This window comes from Macaca mulatta, chromosome 11 (assembly GCF_049350105.2).
Source record: "Macaca mulatta isolate MMU2019108-1 chromosome 11, T2T-MMU8v2.0, whole genome shotgun sequence".
NCBI classification, from domain to species: Eukaryota; Metazoa; Chordata; class Mammalia; order Primates; family Cercopithecidae; genus Macaca; species Macaca mulatta.
Genome location: NC_133416.1, coordinates 125,101,770 through 125,117,829, shown reverse-complemented (window position 1 = coordinate 125,117,829; position 16,060 = coordinate 125,101,770). Strand labels below are relative to the sequence as shown.

The following is a 16,060-nucleotide window of genomic DNA, read 5'->3' as shown; positions in this document are numbered from 1 at the left end:
GGGAGCCAGGATAGCTTCACCTTTCCTTCTCATGGCAGCTATGGCCTGAAACCAAAAACCATTATTCACTCATTCAATGCAATTGGTTGCATGGTTATTCTATGCCAGGTGCTCTTCTGATCTCTAGAAATGCATGCTGAAGTGTATGTCCCTGTAAAGTTTACTTTCTAGTGTGGGGGGCTGGGGCGCAGACAATGAATTATTGTCCTAATGAGCACGTACCTTATCCAGTGTGTGAGAATAGGTGCCGAGGATTAAAGAAGATGTGCAGCAGGCTAAGCGGGGTTGGTAGTGGCCTCTGGAACGGAGGAACTGGTCATCATACTAAATAAGGCGGCTAGAGCAGGCTCCATTCTCGTTCTCCTTTCTCCTTCTTAGTCCTCAATCATTTTCTAAGAGTATGGAATCTGGAGTCCAACAAACTTGGGTTTCAGTTCTGGCTCTGCCACCCATTAGCTGTGATTATGAATAGGACATATTATGATTCTATGCTTAGTTTCCTAAGCAGTAGGATGGGGATGATGATCATTTGAGCCACATTGGTTGTTGGGAGCATTACATGAGATGATATAGGCAAATCACCACCACTACCATCACTATTATTAGCACTATGACCACCATCAGCACCATCACCACCACCACCAATGCCACCATCACCCCCCCCACCATCACCATTATTACCACCATCACCACCCACTACCATCACCAATACCACCATCACCACCACCATCACCCACCACCATCACCACCCACCACCACCACCCACCACCAGCACCATCACCACCACCACCACCACCACCACCACCATCACCACCACCACCATTGTTACCACTATCACCACCCACCACCATCATTACCACCATCATCACCATCACCACCACCACCAATGCCACCATCACCCCCACCACCATCACCATTGTTACCACCATCACCACCCACCACCATCACCAATACCACCATCACCACCACCACCATCACCCACCACCATCACCACCCACCACCACCACCCACCACCACCACCATCACCACCACCACCACCACCACCATCACCACCCACCATCATCATTACCACCATCATCACCATCACCACCCACCACCATAACCACCACCACCACCACCACCACCACCATTGTTACCACCATCACCACCACCACCACCCACCACCATCACCATTGTTACCACCATCACCACCCAGCACCACCACCATCACCACCACCCACCACCATCACCACCCACCACCACCATCACCACCCACCACCACCACCACCCACCACCATCACCATTGTTACCACCATCACCACCCACCACCACCACCATCACTACCACCCACCACCATCACCACCACCACCACTCACCACCATCACCACCCACCACCACCATCACCACCCACCACCACCACCATTGTTACCACCATCACCACCCACCACCACTACCATTGTTACCACCATCACCACCCACCACCACCACCAATACCACCATCACCACACACCACCATGACCACCCACCACCATCATCATTACCACCATCATCACCATCACTACCACCACCACCAATACCACCATCACCACCCACCACCATCACCATTGTTACCACCATTACCACCCACCACCATCACCATCACCATCACCATTGTTACTACCATCACCACCCACCACCATCACCAATACCACCATCACCACCCACTACCATCACCGTTGTTAACACCATCACCACCCACCACCATCATCATTACCACCATCATCACCACCACCATCACCATTGTTACCACCATCACCACCCACCCCCATCACCAATATCGCCATTACCACCACCACCATCACCCACCACCATCATCATTACCACCATCACCATCCACCACCACCACCACCATCATCACCATTACCACCACCACCAATACCACCATCACCACCCACCACCATCACCATTGTTACCACCATCACCACCACCACCATCACCCACCACCACCACCACCCACCACCATCATTGTTACCACCATCACCACCCACCACCATCATCATTACCACCATCATCACCATCACCACCACCACCAATACCACCATCACCACCCACCACCATCACCATTGTTACCACCATCACCACCCACCACCATCACCATCACCATTGTTACCACCATCACCACCCACCACCACCACCAATACCACCATCACCGCCCACCACCACCACCAATACCACCATCACCGCCCACCACCACCACCAATACCACCATCACCGCCCACCACCACCACCAATACCACCATCACCGCCCACCACCACCACCAATACCACCATCACCGCCCACCACCACCACCAATACCACCATCACCGCCCACCACCACCACCAATACCACCATCACCGCCCACCACCACCACCAATACCACCATCACCGCCCACCACCACCACCATTGTTACCACCATTACCGCCCACCACCATCACCAATACCACCATCACCACCCACCACCATCACCATTGTTACCACCATTACCACCCACCACCATCACCAATACCACCATCACCAATACCACCATCACCACCCACCACCATCACCATTGTTACCACCATCATCACCCACCACCATCACCATCACCATTGTTACTACCATCACCACCCACCCCCATCACCATTGTTACCACCATTACCACCTACCACCATCACCACCCATCACCATCATCATTACCACCGTCATCACCATCACCAGGCTCCTCCAGCCTTTTTCTTCCCCCAGCTCACTTTCTCCACTTCTCCTCCTCATCCTCCTCTCTTTTTTCCTCCAGGGGGCCCTTCCAAGGGGCTTCACCTTTCTAATTCAGCTCTCTCATTCTTTGTTTCTCTTCCCTCTGAGCCACGGTCTCCCTCAGCACTGCTGCTGCTTTTGAGACTACTTCCCTTCTGTCTGGCTAGATTATTCTCTGGAGGTAACCATTCCCTGGCCACAAAAATAAAGGCCACAAACCATTTCTCTCTGGACCCAGCCCCCGTTTTCCCCTGTGGTTACTACAGAGCTGAGGTCCTGGGGTGAAATTGATTTGGCTGCAGGAAGAGCACATTCTCACCATTTGCCTCCACCTCCCTCTCCATTCCAAGACTGGGGACTTCAGCATCTGAGGACAGCAGGTCCCTTCCTAGACCTTCCTCTCCCGGGCCACAGTTGTCTTATCAGAAGAGAGCCTGGTGGAGACATGGCCCAGCTCTCAGAGTGCTGTTGCTGTGGCCTTTTTCCTCTTCTCTGCTGTTCTTTCTCTCTCTCCTCTTCTTTTTGGCATTTTGATATTTTCAGCCTCATAATTTGTGGTCATCTGCATCTTTCCTTTCCCAAGGAAAAACCTCTGGTCAAGATAATGGAAGATCTTTGCTGTGGTTATTGTTTTCCTTTTTTAAAATGAATATGCTTATGTAAGGATAATGGGAGATCTTGCTTTCCTTCCTCCTCCCCTTCCTTCTTTTCTACCCTTCCCTCCTTTTCCCCCTCCCACCCGTGTTTATCCAGCACTTTCTCTGCATCTGGCACACACAGTGTTGGGTTCCAGGGCTCAGGGACTTTCTCAGGACTTCAGGATTGAACTGAGACCTGAAGGGGGAGGGGAAGTCTTAACGACTGGGAGTGATGGGAACCCTCAGAAGGGCCTTGGGACGGGAGGGAGGGGGGCATCCCAGGTGCAGAGAGAACAGCATGGCTGCCCAGTGGGGATGCCGGGGAGAGCGGTGGGAGCTGGAGCCAGACAGGTGCGCAGTACCAGCCCCCACAGTGGGCCACGGTGAGGAGCTTACACTGCAGAGTAAGCAGGTTAGGCTGAACAGAAGGTGCCTGGATCTCTTGTCTGGTTTTCAAATAACACTCTGACTGCAGAGTCGGTGGGTGGCTTAGAGCAGGTGACAGATGCTGAGAATCCTTCGGGGGCTCAGGGAGCCACTGAGGGGAGAGAGTGGAGGCCAGGGTGCTGCAGGCAGGCAGGTGCCCGTGCACCCCACAGCCTCCCAGGAGCTTGCCTGCGTGGGCCCTCCTCTGGCTTCTTCTCTTGAGTATCAAGGGGGAGAACTGGCAGTCAGGAGAAAAACAGGATGCAAAGTGGCCCCCGAAATAGGACAGCCTCAGATGCCCTCTGGCTTCTTCCCAGTTTGGGCTTTGAATGAAGCCCCCCAGAATGCCGCCTGCCACCATACCGTCTTCCTTTGACTGGAACAAAGAGTAAGAGTGGGTCTTGATTGCCCTATTGTTCTACTCGCTTCTAACTTGGGAAAGGCTGGGCTGGCAGAGGAAGAGCTGCTCCTCCCGAAGCCCACAGGGTCTCGTATGTTCTAGCATTGACGCTGATGTCTTTCGTTTCCCCTGTAACTGCTCCAGCCCTCCTGTTCTGTAGGCGCTCAGGAATCCCTTACATGTCGATAGCATCAAATTAGGTCTCCTGCTAACAGGCGGCAGAAACCTGATGCGAACACGCTTAGGCGCAAATGGCTCATTCATTTATTCTGTAAACACAGATGGAACTTCCCCTGTGTAAGCTGCTAGGAGGGGTTGGGGATACAGTGGTGGGGAAGGCTGGCTGGCTGTGGGCTCTCGTGGGTCTGTGTCCCAGACCTGTACTATTCAGTACTGCAGTCACCAGACTTGTGTGACCAGGTAAACTTATATTCGTTAAATAAAGGTTAAAATTCCCTTCTTCATTCTCAGGAGCCATGTTTCAAGTGTTCATTGCCGCACGTGGCTAGGAGCCTCCCTGTTGCAACAGCACAGTTCTAGAACATCCCCACCATCGCAGAATATTCCAGTCGACAGTGCTGCTCTAGAATATGTTGGAAGGACCAATAAATAAGAAAAATACCAAGTTGGGTGCAGTGGCTTATGCCTATGATCCTAGCACTTTGCGGGGCTTGAGGCAGGAGGATTGCTTGAGCCCAGGAGTCCAAGACCAGCCTGGGCAACATAGCAAGACCCCATCTCTACAAAAAATAAACAAAAAAATCTAACTGGGTATGGTGGCAGACACCTATAGTCCCGGCTACTTGAGGGGTGAGGCAGGAGGATTGCCTGAGTCTGGGAAGTCAAGGCTGCAGTGAGCCAAGATCATGCCACTGCACTCCAGTCTGGGCAACGGAGTGAGATTCTGTCTAAAAAAAAAAAACAAAAAACAAAAAACAAAAAACAAATGATAATAGGTTTTATGCAGATAATTAAAACTGAAGTGAAACAATGGTGGCTTTGTGGCTGGCTTTAATAGGGTGATCACAGCAGGTCAGTCGGGGTTCAGCCAGAGAAGCAGAACCAATAAGATGCATTGTATTAAGAGATTTATTGCAAGGAATTGGCCTATGCAATGGTAGGGGCTGGCTGGGAAGGTCTGAAATCTGTAGGGCAGGCTGTTAGGAAGGGCAGGCTTGAACTGAAGTTGCTGTCTATAGGTGGAATTTCTTTTTCTTTGGAGAGCTCTCAGTTCTGGGTGGGCGCAGTGGCTCACGCCTGTAATCCTAACACTCTTGAGAGGCCAAGGAGGGTGGACTTCTCAAGTGCAGGAGTTCGAGACCAGCCTGGGCAACATAGCAAAACTCCATCTCTACTAAAAAAAAAAAAAAAAAAATTCAAAAAATTAGCTGGGTGGGGTGTGTGCCTGTTATCCCAGCTACTGGGGAGGCTGAGGTGGGCAAATCACCTGAGCCTGGGAGGTCAAAGCTGTAGTGAGCTGAGATTGCACCGCTGGACTTTGGCCTGAGTGACAGAGTGAGATCCTGTCTCAGGAAGAAAAAAAAAAAAAGAAAAAAGAAGTCGTCTCAGTTCCACTCTTCAGGCATTTCAATTTCAATGGGTAGAATCAGCTCACCCAGATTTAGGGGATAATTTTTACTTAGAGTCAGCTGATTATAGACTTTAATCACAGCAACAGAATACCTTCACCTGATGCCTAGATGGTTGTTTGATTGAATAACTGGGGCCTAAAGCTTAACCAAGTTCACACGTAAAACTGACAGTGAGCCTCTCTGGGGAGACGACATTTAAGCTGAGACTTGAATGACAAGAAAGTATGACACAAGAGAAGATATGGGGGAAGAGCATTTTGAGAGCAAACAGGTCTCAAATGCATGCCTTGGAAGCCCTTTTAAGAAGCAGAAGGCAGGCCTACATGGCCATTGGTTCTGGGGACCCATGGCTGCGTGGGTCTGTGTCCCAGACCTGCATTTCAAAACGTAGTGGCTCAACAACTGCCTTGTTATCTCTCATTGTTACTGAGCAAAAGGGGTTCACTGTCTGATGCACTAGAAGCCAATACTATGACAACAGGTTTTTGAGAAAAGAAAAGCTTCATATTGAAAGTTGACTCCCAAGGAGACAGGAGTCAAGCTCAAATCTGTCACCCTGGGCTGGATTCAAGGCAGTATTTTTATTAGGAAAGGTTTAGGGGGTAGATACTTGGGTAAGCAGGTGGTTGGTGGAGGGAAAGGGGAAGTCTGGAAAGTCCTTGGATGTGTGTAGTTATTTCTTTATGCTACCTCGTAGGTTACATGTGCAAATTTGGGAGGAGTTAGCATTACATATGTGGTGGAAATTTGGGCTGTGGTGTCAGTAAACTTGTGCACAAACTCCAGTTGGTCATATTGGTTCCAACTGATTTTAGCCCACTGCCAAATCTTTTTTAAAATCTTGTGAGTTTTTTAAGAAAAACACACACACACACACACAAAAACCCAAAACTCACAAGAGGAAGGAGTTTCAGCATCTCAGCAAGTTTTTTTTTTTTTTTTTTTTTTCTTGTCTGTTATCCTGCAAACTCAGTAATTTCTGTCATTGGTTCCATTAACTCTTTAGGGCATAGTTTCATCATGATTCCCTGGACTCAGGGATTGGCTGGGCTCAGCTTAGTGGTTCTTCTGTTCTGTGTGTTGTTGGCTGGGTCTGCCATCATCTGGGGCTTGACTGGGCTGGAACATTCAAGATGGTGCATGCTCATGGATGGCAGTTGGCACTAGTTGTTGAGTGCGTGTTCAGTTGGGGGTTATCTGCTGGGGTGCCCACATGTTGCCTTTCATGTGACATGGGCTTCTCACAACACACATCCCAAGGAGGAGGAAATGGAGGCTGCTAATTCTGGAACAGTATCCCTTCTGCTGGTGACGGTCTCAGTGATGGGTCAATCAGGGAAGCCAAACTACTGTGAGTATAATGGAAAAAATGGAATTTATTAGATGTTAGACTTGTACGACCGTAGGAAGAGCTGGGGAAGTACAAGCTCAAAAAGGGAAGCTTAAGATTCAGAGAAAGGTCTCAAACCTACCCTGACATAGGTAAGGCAGCCTACGGATTCAGGGACATCTGGCAGCCAATACATCTGCCTGTTGGAAGGGACCTTGCAGATGGGCTTGGATAGATGCCCAGGGAAAGTTATTAGCCCTTTGTGGCTATTGCCTCTGTGAGTTTGTCATGAAGCATCTGGTGGTGAAGTTGAGGTCGCTGTTGGTCATCGAGGGACTACTGTCAGGAAGAAGAGCTGGCTGTGAGGTGGGGAAGATGGAGGATAAACGGGACCACCACCCCAGCCTCTGTTCTCCATTGCCTTCAACCCATGTTACTCTTCAGGGCATGATGGCTGCTTCTCTTTTGCCACCTAAGTCTTGTACAACTTCACTTTTGGCTATCTGGAACCACACAGAGAAGGGGATTCTCGAAACGCGGATGCCAGGGAAACGTGGGTGCCAGCATAATTGAGTTGTCAGTGGGCTAATCTATGGCTGGGAGAGGAGGCAGAAGATAGGAGATGAGGTCAGAAACATGGGCAGGGATCAGTTGCTCAGTTCCTGAGGGCTCTTGTAGCCATTGCTGGAAGCTTCTTAGTAGAATGGGAAACCATTGGAGGGGATTAAAGAAGGGAAGGGACTTGATTGGATTTTACTTAACTCGTTCTAGGCTAAATTAATCCATCAGTCAATTTCCCTTCCTCTCTCCCTCCTTCATCCCTCAGCGTTCCCTCTCTGTCTAACTACCTTGCTTTCCTCATCTGTAAAATGGGGATGCTAGTTGTATCATTCTCATGGAGTTGTTGCAAGGAAATAAATGAAGCAATATAAACACCGTGTTAATGTAAACACTTGTCTGGTAAATTTGGCACTCAATATGTACTGGGCTATGATTTTTATTATTTTTAAAGACAGCTTCCCTCCCTCGTTTCTCCTCCCTCCTTCCCAAGCTGAATCTGAACCAAGGCAGTCTTCCTACAGAGCCCTGGCTGGTCCCCACTAAGGCAGGGGTGGAGGGAGAGGCAGGACGTTTTCCTCTCCAGTCTTTGTCTTGCAGCAGCACCCCTGTTGAGCAGCCTGGTCCAAGGCTTCATCCACCTGTCCTGTCCCCCTCCAGCCCACTTTCTCTTTCTTGCAGGCCATCCCTGGCCCTTCTGTCTTGCCCATCTGCTGCTTCCTGTGGCCAGCATCTGGCTTTTGTGGAACCCCCCCAGTGAGAACAAAGAGAACCTGACTCTCTGGCTGTCATCTCTGATCAGTGCTGTGGTCACTTTCTCTTTTTATTCCTGGCACCCACAAGGTGCTGAGCAGAAGAATTGGGTGCAGAATTGACATTGAACTTGTGCTGGGCAGGGACTGAACTTTGAGGTTTGTGGGTGCCATGAAACTACATGAACTGAGTCAGATCCAAACAGACTGTTACATCTTAGAATGAGACCCCCAGTCCTGTCCTTGGGCTCCCAATCTGGTCCCTATCTGCTGATGTTTTCACTGGCTCATTGCACCCAGCTACCCTCTCTTCTTCACACTGTCTGCCCCAGGGGCTTTGCATGGCTCTTCTTCTGCCTGGAATACCCTGCCTCAATCTTCCCCTGGCTGATTCCTTGTCATTTTGGACTCAGCCCAACTACCAGCTTCTCAGAGTCCCACTTCCATCCTGTCCACTCTCTCCTATCATAGTCACTAGCACATCTAAAATGATTTTATTTGTTTGTTTTCATACCCCTTTCCACAAGAACAGTGGTGCTCAAAACCTCAACATGCATCAGAATCCCCTAGACGGTTCCACCCCCAGAGTTCCTGCTTCAGCCAGTCCGGGGCAGTGCCCAGAAATCTGCATTAACAAGTTCCCAGGCAATGCTGGTGCTGCTGGTTTGGGGAACACACTCTGAGAACCCCTGTGTTGGAATTCTCCCAGCATCTGGTTCAGAGTTGGAATGCAAGAAGTAGTCACAGAGTGACTGAGTGAATGCTAGTGGTTGATGATAACAGCAGCAACGAATATTGATTGAGTTCTTCCTGGGCCAAGTCACGCAGCACCTGCTCATTTAATTCTTCAACAACCTCATGAAGTCCATAGGATTATTATTTCTATTTTCTGGTAAGAAAACTGAGGCTCAGAGAGGTAGAGTCCTTGCCTCGGGGTCGCACAGCAACTAAATGTCAGAGGGAGGATTTGAACTCATTTCTGTCTGACTCTTGTTAAACGGAGGCTTCCCACGTAAAAGACTGGTGGAAATGAATGGCTTTCTTCTTAACTCTGAGTGGTTCCTGTGTTTGCATTTGCTCAGCTTGAGGGAGGAACCCTTTGGGGCTTTTGTAGCAGCTTACACTGGAACTGAGATAAAAAGAAATTATTTAAAGGCTGCATGTAAATATCAAATAATACCGCACATTTGCAGAGCACCTTCAGTTTTAGGATGCACCTGCATGCAGGTGATTTTGTTTTAGCCTTACAACCATAGGAATGGTGGGCAGATTAGGCTGTGTGCCCAGTTTCACAGATGGGAACATTCCCAGCGGATTTGACTCTCCATCAGTATCTCTGTCCTTCCCAGCCATGGTCCTGAGCGAGGATGAGAGGCTTCCTTGGGCGCATGAATATATTTGAAACTTGCAGGGAACATGCAGGGGGAAGGCAGGAAGGGCAAGGAGGATGAAAATATTTTTTATTATTTGGAGCGAAATTATTCTTGCCTTCCTCTAAAATATTCCGAGAGGAAATGGTTCCAGTTCATTATAGTCATGATTTTTACTCAGGTGGCCTTCTGCTTTCTCTATTTCCCTGATTACCAACTTATACTCTTGTATGAGAAGTACCCAAGCTATTGTTTGAGAGAGAAAAAGAAAGCACTATATTGACCATAATTTGCATTCACATTGACATGTCACTTAGTAATTTTTTTTTTTTTGAGACAGAGTCACTCTGTTGCCTGGGCTAGATTGCAGTGATGCAATCTCGGCTCACCGCAACCTCCGCCTCCCAGGTTCAAGCAATTCTCCTGCCTCAGCCTCCCAAGTAGCTGGGATTACAGGCATCCACCACTACGCCCAGCTAATTTTTTGTATTTTTAGTAGAGACTGGGTTTCACCATGTTGGCCAGGCTGGTCTTGAACTCCTGACCTCATGATTTGCCCACCTCGGCCTCTCAAAGTGCTGGGATTATAGGTGTGAGCCACCTCGCCCAGCCTAGTATTTTTTAAATTGTTGCACGGGGCCAGGCGCAGTGGCTCATGCCTGTAATCCTAGCACTTTGGGAGGCCAAGGCGGATGGATCGCTTGAGGTCAGGAGTTCGAGTCCAACCTGGCTAAAATGTTGAAACCCTGTCTCCACTAAAGATATAAAAGTTAGCTGGGCATGGTGATGCATGCCAATAGTCTCAGTTACTCAAAACGCTGAGGCAGAATAATTGTTTGAACCCAGGAGGCAGAGGCTGCAGTGAACTGAGATCATGCCACTGCACTCCAGCCTGGGCAACAGAGCAAGACTCCATCTCAATAAATAAATAAATAGGCCAGGTGTGGTGGCTCACACCTGTAATCTCAGCACTTTGGGAGGCCAAAGGAGTGGATCACCTGGGGTCAGGAGTTCAAGAACAGCCTGGCCAACATGGTGAAACCCCATCTGTACTAAAAATACAAAAATTAGCCAGGCGTGATGGTGAGCGCCTATAGTTCCAGCTACTCAGAGCACCGAGGCAGGAGCATGGCTTGCACCCGGGAGGCAGAGGCTGCAGACAGCTGAGATTGTGCCATTGCACTCCAGCCTGGGTGACAGAGGGAGATTCCATCTCAATAAAATAAAATAAAATAAAATGGGAAAAAATATCTGGAAGGAAATCCACTTGGATATTTAGCATAGCTGTTCTTTGGTTAAGGGCGATGATTTTTTTCTTTTGCCCTTTGGCATTTTCTGTCTTTCTGGGCAACAAATAAGTAGTTGTGTAACTTGAATGAGGAAGTTTGAAGGAAAATAATCCTCCTTGAACCCCGTTTGCTTACTTTCATCTGTACTGTGATACCTCCCTCTCTGCTGCTGGTGCCTGGTGGGGAAGGATGCTCTGACCTCCCAGATGTCAATGGTTTTCTCACTGATTCACCGTCCCTTTGCATCTGTTCAAAAGGAAAAACTTTGTGGGCTGCATCTTCCTAAAGTAAACCTTCCTATGGCTTAGGCAACTCCTGACCACTGCAGGGAGGATTTCCTTGATTGCACCTGCGTCAATCTTGTGCCATAGTCATTGGGCAGTTATCTTGTAGTTGCTTTGACATCTAAATTTCCTATATTAGATTGGAAATTCCTAGATAGCAAGAGCTATCTTTTAATAACCAAATAATAACAAAATATTGAAAACATACTGAGTGTCAGGCGCTGTTCTGAGCTTATTTTGAGAGTTATTTCACTTAATCGTCAGCTATCCCCATGAGATAGGGACTTTCGTATTCCCGTTTTCAGAGAAGAGAATGAAGGCACAGTGGGGTGAACCATGGTACCCAACCAAGGTCCGTGGCCGGTAAATTGCAGGGCACCAGTGCTTGAGCTCGGGCTGATTCCAGACCATGCACTCTAAACACAGCACTTCGTTCATTTCCTACAAATGACTTAGCAGTTGCGAAAGTATCATTGAATGAATTAACGAACAAATGAACTGTCATAATCTAATCACAGAAATTATGCCCTTGGAGGGGAAGGTTGAAGCATTTATAGGTTTGCCCTAGGGGAGAGAAGTAAAGCCAAAGCACTTTCTGTCTGTGTATCAGGGATGAGATCGTGTGGGAGGGATAATGGTCAGATAATGAGAGATTTTCTCTCTCAAAGAGGGGTTGACCAAGGATAGCCCACGGGCCAAAGTCAGCCCTCCACCTGCTTTTGTAAATAAAGTTTTATTGGAACACTGCCATAGCTCTTTGTTTTCACTTTGTCTATGGCTGTTTTCACGCTGCAACATCAGAATTGTGTAGTGTGACAGAGATCGTATGGCCCACAAAGCCTGAAATATTTACTGTCAAGATTTTTGGAGAAAACGTTTGCTAACCTTTTTTGTAAAAGACCAAGCTAGAAATAGTGAGTGTCAATTAAAACAAATACATACATGTCTAAATCAGGGGAGATTTTGGTCTGATGTAAAGGAGAGCTTCCTTTTGGAGGAGGGCAGTAAATACATGAAGAGGCTGGGGAGGCATTGACTGTGAAGAACTCTGTAGTGGGGGTGAATGAATATTTGTACAAGTAGTACAACATTTATAGGGGGCTGTAATTGATCAAGAACTTCCCATACTAAGTGCTCTGGGGAAGGCAGGAAGAAGGCATATGCCCAGAAAGGGTAAGATGCCTAGGGTCACACAGCTCGTACCTGGTAGAGCTTGTGCTCAAACCCACATCAGTTTCACCCAAAACACATGCTTTCATTATGCATAGCCCTGGCTGAGCGTGGTGGCTCAGGCCTGTAATCCCAGCACTTTGGGAGTCTGAGGTGGGTGGATCACAAGGTCAGGAGTTCGAGACCAGTCTGGCTCACACAGTGAGACCCCATCTCTATTAAAAATACAAAAAATTAGCCGGGTGTAGTGGTGTGCACCTGTAATCCCAGCTACTTGGGAGGCTGAGGCAGGAGAATTGTGTGAATCCGGGAGGCGGGGGTTGCAGTGAGCTGAGATCTCACCATTGCACTCCACCCCAGGCGACAGTGTGAGACTCTGTCTCAGACAGACCCAAAACATTATGCATGGTCCTTTGTGCTGACTTTTTGGGTCTGTTCTGCATCAGACTGAGTTCTTTGGGGAGTGGGGACCACATCTTGTTGTCTTTGGAGAGTGTACACAAATGCTGTCTGGATAGTACTCGCTGAAGGTCACGCCTATATAGGAGTCTGTGGCTTTCTTTGGGTGAGTGTGACCACCATCCCGATGGGATTCAGAAATGTGGGGTTGCTCTACACTCTAAATTTCCCCCACTGCCTTCACTCTTCAAACAGGAAACCCTAAATGGTCCTCCTTTCGCCACACAGAACCTGTTGCTTTGAGTTGGGAGGGTGGGAGACGGTACTTCCCTACCCCCCACGTCAGCCCTGTCCTTGGGAACAGAGCTCAGTTTAGCTTCATTATCTGATCATTTTCTTTCCTTAGTGCCTTTGTTTTTTTCCTTCTCTATCTGGTACCTTGCGGAGGAGAAATGAGGTGGACAAGCTTTGTCATCGGATACCAGGATGCTCTCAGTGGCTGGGGCTGACAGATTTTTCAAGCTCAACTTGTAAAGACCTTGTGCCTTAATGATCACGGAGGTGGAGGAACTGAGCGCCAGGGCTGTATTGTTGCTTTCAATCCTAGGTTCCTTGCTTGAAAAAGTTAGGGGCATGTAGCTGCTTGGGTATAGACACTTGGATGCCTTTTCCTCCCAGTGTTTCTTTTCTTGGACACCATCGGACCAGGGCCCCCTCTTGATGGCTCAGTGTCACTTTTGGCCACCAGGAGGCGCTGCCCGATAAGCTTCCTTTAGCGGAGACGTCAAAATTGACTTGAAATCGGTGCAAAAGATGCACAGTAATGTAGAAACTGGCAGGAATCTCGGTCTGATCATCTCAACTTTCAAGCAAGGAAAAACTGAGTCTCAGAGAGGAGAAGGGCTTGACTCAGATACAGCAGGGACGAATGCTGGCTTAATTCTGTTTCACAGACCGAGCATTCTCGGCAGGCAGGCTGCAAGCCAGGGGAGACCCTGGGTTTCTTTCCGGGCTGGCCCGGAGTGAACGGCAGAGGCATGTCTCAGAGCAGCCTACTCCGACGGGGCCTTGCTGCCACTCACCTTCCTTCCGCATTCATGTCATGATGCTCTTGCGTTGGTCTCCCTGCCACACTGCAAGGCCAATTAAGAGGAGAAAATGAACTGAAAGAAGGAACATTGAAATGTAGCTTCCAAATAATCACTAGAGATGCAAAGGGAGCTCCGAAGAGACAGAAAAAGCTCTAGGCAGTGGCTTTATTCCCTTGGGAGACATCTGGAAACAGCTTGGGGCCCAGTCTGGGGCACCCCCGGCTGCATAGGAGCCCTCCGAGAGGCTGTCTAAAGAATGGCTACGGTGAGAAGTGGCTGGACTTGCTTCAGTTGAAATCAGTGTCTTAGTGCTTGCCACATTCCCTGCACTGGGTGCATCGATCAAAAAGACATGGGCCACAGTTGGCAAAGGGCTGGGCCTCCTGGCTGCGTCATTCAGCTGCCCTGGTCGGTTTGTGGCACGGTCAGGAAGGCATGCGAGTCCTGAGCCTGGGATGTGAGTCCTGCCTGGGCCACGGGTCCAGCCTCTTCCCTATCGGAACCTCTGTCTTTGAAACGGGCATCACGATACTGAGGCTTTTAGTGTTGTGAGGATTAAGGGGGCTGATGTGTGCCTTTAACTCTGTCTGGGACCACCGCTCCATCTAAACGAGTCTTGGCTGTGCTCCTTTTGGCTGGGGTGAATTGGAAATCATACAACCCAAAGAGAATGGTGAAGTGAAAGGCTTCTCTCTGTCTCCTGATAAGTATGGTGTTGGCGTTGCCTGTTCTGCCTCCAGCATCTTTCTGGAAGGCAGATTCCACAGGAGCTGGATGGTCACGGGGCCCCAGAGCTGTTGAAGTCCACTTCGTGATGGGTACCGACGGCTGAGGGTGTTGCCTGTGACTTCCATCAGGGTCTAAACTCGGTGCTACTGCCCTGTGGATGGAGGACAGTGTTCTGACCCCTTTTAGTATTTTGGAGCAGAAAAAAGGTAGCGCCCAATCACAATCTTCTTTTAACATATTTGGGAGGTTGGGAAAAGTTTCCCAATAGTGTTTTTTTGGAAATATATGACTATATTTATTCCCCAAGAGTGGGCAAGTTTCTAGACTAAAGGGCTTTTCTGTAGGCGGCTGTTGGTTTACAGAGGGTACTCCCTAACTACAGAATGTCTGGAGGCCGTAGGGTAGGGGGCCTTGCATAAGAGCAATGATCATTGTTAATCCTCTCTGATGTCAGTCGTTAGACCTCAGGTCCCAAGTAGGAGGTTTTCTTGGTGGTCTCCAATTACAGGACGAAAAGGGCTAGCCCCTCAGGTTTCTCAACCCTGGCACTATTGACATTTGGAGCTGGAAAATTGTGGTGGGGGGCTGTCCCGTGCCTTAGAAGATGTTTAGCAGCATCTCTGGCCTCTACCCACTAGATGCCAGTAGTATCCAATCCCCCAGCCCCTGGATGTGACTATTAAAAATGCCTATAGACACTGTCAAATGTCCCCTGCAGCAAAATCACTCTGGGCTGAGAGCCACTGGCTTGACTTACCGTCAGCACTCCAGGAACATGGCTGCTGTGGTTCTAAGGAGGAGGGGGAGGATTATGGCGACAATACTGATGACAACTTCAGTATCCTGAGGCCAGATGAAAGCCAGGAGTTCCTGTGAACACTGAGGTTCTGTAAAGCACAGAAAGCCATAATTGAGTTGGACTTTGGCTTATCAGGCCCAGAGCATGGTTTTCCCAGGGGTCTTTAGTCCAATTAACAGGAACCAGATGAAAGCGAGGAGCCGTGATATACCATCCTCCCTCCGACTCGCCATGCACACACATACTCTCCCTGTCTCCCCTGGGACCTTGTTAAAACTTCCATCAGTTTTGCCGATAAACAGCTCCTGATCACCCATGAAAGGAGGCAACAGCGGACAGAGCTCAGGGATGGAGGCAGGATGCTTGGGTTCTGGCTCTGCCCCTGACTTCTCTGGTATGGAGCCTGGATCAGCCACATGGCCTCACCGAGCCTGGTGTCCTGGTCTGCCAAATGCCTGAGGACAGGATGGATGCCCCATAAGCCCCTTTTTCCCTGGACT

General features: G+C 49.0%; 1 protein-coding gene and 1 long non-coding RNA gene across 4 annotated transcripts in view; both read left to right on the top strand.

Moving 5' to 3' along the window:
* Positions 1–16,060, top strand: part of KSR2 (kinase suppressor of ras 2) — a 508,355-nt gene that overhangs the window by 120,946 nt on the left and 371,349 nt on the right. The window lies entirely within an intron of this gene.
* Positions 7,322–11,566, top strand: LOC144333135 (uncharacterized). Its single transcript, XR_013401531.1, has 2 exons — positions 7,322–9,441; positions 10,662–11,566. It is a non-coding gene; the product is annotated as an uncharacterized LOC144333135 (long non-coding RNA).